This window comes from Pinus tabuliformis, chromosome 7 (assembly GCF_031772625.1).
Source record: "Pinus tabuliformis cultivar Carrire ecotype Pingquan chromosome 7, CPIR1, whole genome shotgun sequence".
Classification (NCBI taxonomy): Eukaryota; Viridiplantae; Streptophyta; class Pinopsida; order Pinales; family Pinaceae; genus Pinus; species Pinus tabuliformis.
Window position 1 is genome coordinate 144,905,036 of NC_142293.1, and position 10,473 is coordinate 144,915,508.

A 10,473-nucleotide genomic window follows, 5' to 3' on the forward strand; every position below is an offset into this window, starting at 1 on the left:
GGTAAGTGGAAGCAGTGTATTGTTGTTTTTGCTGTGAGACTGAAATCTGTTGAAGTCGATGATCTCAGACATGGATCTCTTCTGGCCAATTTCAGTAGAAGATCCACCCATTATTTTTGTTTGTGTCGCTCTGCGATTCGTTTCTTATTTATCTCTGGCCTTTACCTCTGTGAAATCCATGTGGCTATTATCAATCGTGATCATCTGGGAGCCTATAAAAAATAAATCAAATGTTTGATATCGCTCCATCGATGTTGACACATAACATCAGCCACGACTATACAATGAGAAAATCGACAAGAGAATTGCAACTCCCTCACCTCCTCTTCGGCCTCTTAGATTCAAAGCTCTTTCTTTCTCCCATTGCTAAAACACCCAATCCCAGATCCCACAGATTCCGACAGCCTAGTCTGCTGGAAACTGACTTCCCTTATAAATCTTAGTGACTCAGATTCTCTTCCTTTGAGTACATTTTATCTCTACACAAAGGCTTGCAGGAGCTGAGACCCCCTATCCTCCATTCCGTTGGCTTCTTGGGAAGCAATCCCAGGACATATGAACCTTCAAATCTGCTCAGACAAAATGCACAATCTAATCCCTCTTTCAAACCTTGTAGCATCACAAATTTGTACTGGGGGAGCGCGTCTTACTAAACACTCGATGCCCAAGTCCCTTAGTGGCAAGATCCCCTACAAGAAACCAACCAACCATGTTTTGGGTGGTGATGGACCATTAATCCTCTGTGTTGTACTCCTCTGTTCTGGCCCACTCTGCGTTGCCTAATATACACAAGTAGGAGGAACATAAGCATGATTAGGGTCGTTGGAACAATGCTTGTAAAAGAGATACTCACACAAAATGGAATAACTAAAGTCCCACTCGAATCGTGATGGAGGTACAACAATATTCCCATGGAATTGAATAACCAAAATCCCACCTGACTTTAGTAACCACCCAGATATGCCGGGTGATGGAGGTATTGATCTAATGGTAGAAGATAGTTCTATCGTCTAACATAGAAAATGGATAGCTAACAACAACACATAATGGCATTTGGGGATGTTGTTCTCAAAGGGAAACACCTTACAACAAAATTATTAATAAATAAATTAATATTAAATATTAAATAAAGAAATAAAGTTATGAATTAAGAATAATAAAATTCAATAAAATGGGGATGAAATTAAAATTGAATATTTTAACTTAATAATTAATTAATAAGAAATAATAGGGGGAAATCAAGAAGAGAGTGCCCGAATCTGACTTTTACTCAGTTTCCAACCATTATCTCAGTTGAAATTGATTGCATGTTTTTCAATCTCAATAGCCTCTCTTAGCTTCCTATGGTGGAAGTGATCATCCCTTGCAATGAGCCTTGCATCTTTAATGTAGACATGGTGCTTGTATTTCTCAGCATGTTCAACTACAACTAATGAGTGAGAGCAGTTGTGTCTAATGTCTGTTGCATGTTCCTGGATTCTCTTGTTAATGGAGCGACCAATTTCTCCAATATAGGGAATCCCACAGGAATAGGAGATCGAGTAGACACATTTCATGTCTTTAGGGTCAATAAGGTCCTTAACAGATCTCAGAGAATTTCTAATGGTACTTTATTCTTTTTAAGAATATGGGCAATCCTGCTAGTGGTCTCTTGAATAAACGAGAGCTGCACCTTAGAGATAGGATCATCTCGAGATAGCTTAACCCTAGAATCTTTACTGGCTCTTTGAAAAGCCTTGAGACCTTGAACTCTGCGATAGCCATTATTTTCAAAAACCAAATCTTAATGATAAGACATGCTTATTTACGATATTTGAAAATCTAAAATTAAACTTTTATATATATAACTCAATTAAGTATTAATTAGAAATAAATTATTTATAAAATAAAAAATATTTATATAATAATAAAAAACATTTATTAATGTGCCTTAAGGCATACATCAACATAAACCAACCGAAGGTCCCATTATAAAATTCAATTCCCAATTTCAAAGGGACACGCCTTTATTATTCTGTAAATTACACCGAAATTTCTCCTTGAATCATTGTCGTCGCTTTCGAACTTCCACGCAATTGCTCCGAAACTTTCTCTCATCTACGACGCAGCTTCCACGCGATTCGAACCCTGGTTGAACGGAAAACCCTTATCATCACATATATATATCTACCCTGCCTCTTCAGCAGCAGCAGATTTGTGAAGTAAAATCCCATCGTTTGAATGGCTGAGATGAATATGACCAAGAAACCGATGGCAGTTCGATTGTCCATGGAAGCCCGTCCAATGTCTGAGTTCGATGAGTTACTGGAAAGAGACAATGAGTCGATGGCGTTCCTGGTATGCTATATGCTCTTTTTCTTCCTCGCCTTTTCTATGATTCTCCTCATTTTCTCCTCCTCCAAACCCGATTCCAAAATTTCGCAGATTCCCCATTTCCGTCTTTATACATCCGCTGTTACATCTGCAATTTTTGCTATGTTTTTGTGTGCCGTATACCGTGTTATAGCCGAATCAGCGCGCATGTGGAAGGAGAAGGATAATTTGTACTGCAATCAATGGAAGCAGGATCTGTATCCACAGACTTCCAACCTGTAAAGGCGGCCGCTCGTTGTTCGCAGGGCCAGAGGACTAGGACTCACAGGAGAGGTACCTTTATTTCGAAGTCTTCTTCATTCGTTTCAGTTCCTGGGATTCGAACACACGACCTGGGATGAAAATCACCCAAAAAAAATGTCAGGCATATTCAGATCAGTATGATTTTAGAATTAATTCTGATAATTTTATAGTCTAGAAAATCCCGTAAGCAAGGTATGTAATAGGGTTTGGGGATTTTCTCCCACCGTATTTACCGATATACTATCTACTTTGCGCTCATGGATATTTTTATAATTTTTGTATTTTTTCTGTGGTTTGAATTTTAATTTTCCATGGCTCATTCTTGTTGTGTTGAAACATAAAATATATTATTGTTAAATGTCTTCCTTGTCTTTTAATTTAAGCTGGAGTGTTATCAAAATAAAGTTCAAGAATAATAATGGTTAATAATATTAAATAGAAAATTAAGAAAATAATAGATTTAAAATATAATGAAATAATAATGCTAAAAATAATTGATAATATGAAATAAAAAATTAAGTTTTAATAATTACGAGATGTGTTGCCTAAAACTAAAAAAGTTCTATAAGCTCACTTATAATTTTAAATTATTATAAACATATTTAAATATTCTTAAAAAATTTAGAAGTATTTTAATTTCTTACTCTTTATATATATATTATTAAAAATAAATATAAAAAATAATATAAAATCTGCATACTTTAAAAACATAAAACTTCAACACTACAACTTTTCTTTTAAAACTAAAACTTCAACACTAAACTTTTCTTTTAAAACTTTAATCTTTTCAGAAAGATTCGAACAATTGAGTTTGAAAAAGGAAATGCTTATCTTTTAAAACTGAAACTTCAACACTAAATTTTTCTTTTAAAACTTTAATCTTCTCATAAAGATTCGAACAATTGAGTTTGAAAAAGGAAATGCATATTTTTAATAAGTAAATATAAACATTATTTTTATCATAATTATTACATTTAAAAATGGTGTAGTTTAATTTACAAGAAAAATGATTTTATTTTTTATTTTTTATTTAGATTTTTAAAAATTTGTGTTTAAATTGTTTAAGCTGTATAATTCGAGTGCCTCAGGGAATTTTTCAGAGTGTTGAATCTATTTATACATTCAAAAACTTAGTTTAAATCACAAAAAAATATTGAAATTGTATTACTGAATTTAAATGAATTTTGATGAAACAAATTATTTAGTCTACACCTTTAAAATAAATAATCAATTATTATATTTAAAAATGAATAATATATTGATGAACTATCATTGACATCAGTACTACAAAGAAATTATTTAATTTTTTTTAATAATTAAGAATTTTCATATAAATTTAGGCATAAATAATATATTGTATTATTGATGATGACAACTACAACTCTGAAGTCACATCAATTTTTGTTTATTAATTATTTGGTTATAATATTTTATTTTTCTAAACAAAATTCCTCAAATATTTTGAACTAAGATGAATTAAAAACTTGGGAAAACAAGTATCATTGCAAATATTTTGAAATTAATTCACATCAATTTTTGTTGGTTAATTATTTGGTTATAATATTTTATTTTTCTAAACAAAATTTCTTAAATATTTTGAACTAAGATGAATTAAAAACTTGGGAGTATCATTGCAAATATTTTGAAATTAAGTTTTAATATGGACATATTAAAGGAGTGTTTCTTTATCTTATAAGCTATTAATATTATAAAGATGACAAATCATTCCATTCTACTTTATTTTAGGATTTGTTCAACATTTTGGTTTATTATGAAGCTTGTGAAGCAATGTTGGATTCCTTCATTACACTAGTTTCAATATAAATATATTTTTATTTTTGAGATTGGAGTTAATGATTCGCCACAAATTTTCTTTTAATTTAGATAATAATATTTTTAATGATATCAAAACTTTGGAGTGTGGCCTCTTCTTTTATGTTTAGCCAAGAGTTAACATCTTTTGACCACCTCTCTAAAGCAATAAGTAAATTTCAATGGAATTTCAAGTAATGCTAGGAAGTCTATTGCCTTTCATATTAATTCTATTGTGCTTGTAAATTAGGTGTCTAATCATAGTTATACTCTTAATGTGCGGACACAAGCTTCTAAAAGCACAACTCCGTCGAGTGTATTACTTTTCTTTTTAAAATTATAAGTTTAAAACACTTTGATTTTCCCAATTTTCTTTAGAGTTTTTTAGAAATGATAGCCTCACATCCATACAACTTAACTAGAGTAACAAGTGCCTCACATAATTCTTTTCCCCATAACTAAAGAACCACTTATTATAGTTATTCTTAAGATTAAAATAGGTTTTCTTTGGTCTATGAATCTTTTTCTTAATACTATAATTTCAATTAAGCTTGTAATGAAGGTAAACTTCAATATATTTATATGAATTAATTTCCTCTAAGTTGTTATTATCATCCATAAAATTAGCAAATAAGTGATTTTTAAAAAATTTATTATCATAACCTTTGTCTTGTCAATGTTTACTAGCATACTAGTGTTAGAATGTAAATAATTTTGAATTCATAGTTACTTGTCCAAATTAGTGAGGCACCTTGCCAAACAAACAATATCCCCAATGTAAAGAAGGATGATGATTATTCGAAGTAAAGTAGTGCTACACAGTCAACATCTTTGAAACATATCATTAAGTTGTCAATATAAATGCCAAAATAGGAAGGAGACAAGTGACAACCTTGCTTAACCCCTACATCACAATTACTTTCTTCTTACCGACCTTCATGAACTGTGAACTTAGCAATAACTTTATTAAGTGTTTTTATCTTTTTTTTTTATTGAATTTTGATTACTTTTAAATATATAGATAAATTAAAAAAACAAATATAAATATTCTAACTAGTATTGGTTCATATGACTTTGGTTTGATGAGGTTTATGAGCAAGCATTCAATGAATAGTTTGCCTAGTTTAGTGAATACTAGTAGTAGTAGTAATTATTATTATTATTATTAGTTTCCATTAGTTTCCATTTAATATTATATTCAATATTATCTCTCATTCTTTAAAATTTGCAAATGGAGGGTATCATCCAAAATGGATCCTTGCTATGTAAACTTTGTAAAAAGAATTTCATTATTTTTTGTGTCAAAGTTGATAAAATGTCCAAACAAACCATTGTGGTGGTTGGCCTTCCAAGAAAACCCATTAAAAATGAAGGTTGTGATATAGAAGGGCATTTAATTCAACATAGAGGAGGAAATGGAGAAGGATAGTAGCAAAGATGAGAGATCAAGGAAGCAATTTTCTTGATGATAAGAGGAAAAGAAGACATTGAGTTTGTTCAACGATGAGTGGAGATTGTTGTTGAGCCATTACCATTCACAAAGTTCCTTCTAGCAAGTAACAATACACTAAATCTGTGTATAGCTCACCTTTGTGTAATCAGTTCTCGCTTAATAAAATCACCAATCAATCTAGTTTTCCCATTTGGGTTTCAAGGTTTAAAAAAAAAATGTCATATCTAAGGAGGACATAGATGTTATTAATAGGTAGGCTCATACATTAATATTCATAATTTGTATACTTTAAAATGAATAATTTATTTGGCTATTAACATTAACAATTTTGATACAACGAAATTATTTTAAATCTTATAATATTTGAGATTTTTGTGTGATAAAAATTCTTACATAAATTCATGAATGTATTAATATGATAATGATGATTGTATTATTTATATCATCTTTGATTTATTAATTGATTTGCTTTAATATTATGTGTATATGATTGAAAATATTTGGTAGAAACTTTCCTAAATATTTTAAATTTTAGATAAATTAACTAGTTATGAAGATATGCATTATTCAACAAAAATACTAACATTCACAAATAATAACAATAATAATAACACAAGAATTATGGGGGTGGGGGTGAAGAGAGATCTATAATAATGTTATTGAAAAGTTGACAAGAAGCCAATATACTTGAACTTGTTGTAGCAACTCCTTCACATGAGTTTGGGTTCCTTTAGCCTTATCCTGTTGTCATACTCCATCTCAAGTGAAAAGGAATCAAATATCAAATCATATAGGATCCAAGGAATGGCTCAAAAAACTCTAGAGGAGAATAATTCAAACTTGAAAAAGATGCATATATCTTATCAAGATGAGGACTAGAGCTAAGGGATTGAAATTGACTAATATTAGACTATAATTTTAACCTAAGGGTGAATTGCTCCTTCCGCCAACCATGTATCTCTTATTTATATGCTTTGTAACAACCCCTTTTACTTCACCCCCATGCTTGTAAACATGACGGTGTGTCACTAGCGTGAGATTCACGATTGGCTGGAGTAGAAGTTTCAAATACTTAAAAAATTAAATAGGAATTGTTATTGGTGTCTAACTAGAGGAAAGGAAATCACAAATCCAAAACTCTGAAGGGGAGGGATTGTTGCATGTTGTGAGTAGGCCATGGATGACCCTATTAAATTCCCAACAACCTTGCTAACCAACCCAACCACCAGGCACTAATAAAAGTTATGAGATCAGGATTGGGCAATGTGGGAAGAGGATTGTGCCCATCCCCATCTCCCTCCAGGAGTGAGGCCATGGGAACCACTACTTCGAGGGAAAGGAAAGAGAGTCTATTAAAGTAGAGGTCATTTTTTTGGCACGAGCAGAGAAAGAATGTTGGCCACAGGAGATGTTATACTCCCACCCCTTTGGATTTTCTTGGGTTGTGGGAGGCGTTACCTGTTTATTTTTACCCAACCTCTAGGTTTGTTATGAAGGTGGGGTCACACAACCTCATTTTTCAAGCTTTGCGAGAGTTAATTTTGACACCACCATGATGACCAGTTCACTGTAAGATTTTTGATTGTATAGAATCTAACTCAATTTGAGTTCTAGATCAAAATTTATGTATGTTCGAAGTTTTCTAATAAGATGGGTCCACGTAATTCCATGGGTCGCCACATGGCACCCATGTGGTCCTTTCTTAGCCCATGTGACATTGTTTTGGTCGCTTACCTATACACTAGGACACCTGCCCTATTGTGCACCACGTTGGGTATGACACTGCCCCAACCAAAACAACTAGTAGCACAAACCGTGCCCCCAACAATGGTTTTGAATTTGGGGCGGGAGGGCGCAATTAACCTCAATTTTCTATCAAATATGGATGGATTGGTGCCAATGCCAACTGCATCCCATCCTTTCTCGTTAAACATCAACCACGAGGAGGCCCCCTCAATTGATCTTAACCATTAATGTAGAACCCTGTGGATCACAGTCTTCTATTACTCGCCCATTTATAAGTTGATAAAGGCATAGGCCCTCGGTAGTGGGCGATGGCCCACCTCATAGTTCCCCAAGTCAGAATCATGGCTAGACTTGTCATCAGTCATTATCAATTTAGTGTAAGCTGATTGTGGAAATGGGTTGTCATGCGACCACATAGTTCCATGAGCTGGAACCTTGGCTGGATCAACCTAACGCTTGTTAGTTCTCCCAATTACAAAGGATTCTCGGCGTTGGCAATGAATGATGGGTGGTGATAGGGTTCCATAATGAAACCATGGCCAGACTGACCAGTTCAGGTTCCATAATGGAACCATGGCCAGACTGACCAGTTCAGGTTCCATAATGGAACCATGGCCAGACTGACTGGTCCTTTGTCAAGTATGCCCGTTACCATAGTTAAAAGTGTAAAGGTTTGATGGCCTAATGTCATAGTTCCAATTAGCCAAGGTTCCACCTCAATCCCACTCTCCACTTAATTCCTTTGGAAATGCCTAGTGGTCTAAAGGTCTGTGAGCATGGTAGAGACCATCCCAAGCCACGTCATCTCGATACCTCGAAATTGGGGATTCCTCACCTCCTTGCTCTCATAAGTTTGTGTCCAATGGCTAGTGTGTGGTCCAAATGACATGGTTTCACTGGAACGAGGTTCCCCCATCGATCCCTTGGCATCAGGATTTTCCTGAGCTTGTATGTGTTGAGCCATGTTGTGTTGTGCAACAACCCCCCATTTATTTTTCATAAATAGCTTAGGATATTATTGTATAAATAAATAGGGACCCTTAAAAAATTGAAAAACATAGGAATATAGTTTAGTTTAGGGTTTTTGTTAAGAAGAAATTTGATTTTTTAATAAACAAATCCTCATTAAAGCTTGAATGACTTGAATAAGGCTTACTTTAAAAGAAAACCCAACAATATCACATATCGTAAAGTTTCAAAGAAACAAAGTTTCATTTACCCTTTTGAAACTTGTGATTGTGATAAAAGATAGCCCCCGGGAACCAAAACATATCTATTCCTTTAAAAATCTTAAGTATTGATGATATTCCTTTACGGTGGAAATTCCCCGCATCACAATCTTATAACAAAAGCGATATATCATAAGACCAAGGAACATCTCGATTGTGAAATGCGATAAGCCACCAGACTTGACAAAACAATAAAACACACTCTTTAAAAATATCGCGTTTGGATAAATTGCAAGAGTATCAACATGCTCCCTACTTGTATCATTCCCAATTCCCCCAATTGCAATAAAGTTATTTCCTAAAGAACGCGCCTAAGGAAAATCATAAAGCTAAAAACAAAATTTGCGCTTAATAATAAACCCATGGGCCCACTACAATGCCACGTCACTTCTCGCAAATTCGCAATCGCTTAAAGCTTTTGGCCATATCCATTCTCCACTACTCCTGAAACCACCGATTGCGATAATGTGATTATCGCAATCGCACATCTCTCATACTTAATAAACCGATATAGTGATATCGCTATTGCATATCGGCGGGGTACTTGAAGATAAGTTTTATTTACCATTTGAAAAGGTTTTGTGATGCGATATATTAATGAATAATAAATAACCATGTGAATCAATGATTTCGGTTATTAAAGGATTATAACAGTATTTATGATTTCAAAGCCCAAGGAGATTTGATGGCCTTTTTGGATTGATTCGCATTTAAACTTCCCTTTCCGTCATTTCAAAGCCTTATGTGATTGAATGCTTCTGCGTGTAACTCTTATTGCTCTTCATTCCTCTGTATTCTCAATTTGCAGGTTTCACCTGAGAAAGAATTGTGTAACAAGATGACTAAGTCGAAGAAAGGAAAGAAACCTAGCGAAGCTACACAATCCTCTACATTTGATGTAATAGAAACACCCCCATTATTCTCAGACACAACATGCACTATCAACATTAGTACTTCCTCATGGGAAAATATGTACCAGTTGCTAGAGAGCGAAGGTCTAAGGATAATTCAAAGTAAAGCAACAACAAATTCCACTAACTCCTCTAAAGCCTCCCACTTTGTAGTTGCAAGTTCTTTCTTGCACAAAATTGGTGCTAGACTTAAGATTTTACCATACACCAATATGGTAAAATGGATAATAAACAACGTTAACATTGCCGACCAAGCATTCCAGACTTCAAGGTAAATGGTTATTGGGTCCTTCACAGCAGAAGACTTGAAAAGCATGTATCATATACTAGACCCACAAAAGGTGTATGACAAAGACTTCCTCAAGCATTTCGCAGCCAAGAATGAGGAACCATCAGACCCAATTAAACAATGGAGGTCCAATTCAAACAAGCACAAATATGAGAAATAGCGTATGTACTATATATCATCTCCCGCTGCTCCCTACTCTTGTATCACAACTAAGATGTGTAGATTGTTTGGATATGATGATACCACCGAATTCTCGGTTGAATGGGTTCCCCTAATTGATGACGCAGTAAATTATTTAATAATGGATTGGGGGATTATCTTGCCTAACAACCTTGCCTTACAAATTCGGGAATATAGACAAAATCGATATGTCACCTCTAGAACAGTCCCACCATTTTTTATGAGTGCCTACATTAT

At 33.9% G+C, this 10,473-nt stretch overlaps 1 long non-coding RNA gene across 1 annotated transcript; it reads left to right on the forward strand.

Moving 5' to 3' along the window:
- The first annotated feature begins 1,952 nt into the window (after window positions 1-1,952).
- Window positions 1,953-2,640, forward strand: LOC149246256 (uncharacterized). Its single transcript, XR_016265555.1, has 2 exons — window positions 1,953-2,337; window positions 2,425-2,640. It is a non-coding gene; the product is annotated as an uncharacterized LOC149246256 (long non-coding RNA).
- The last annotated feature ends 7,833 nt before the right edge of the window (window positions 2,641-10,473 follow it).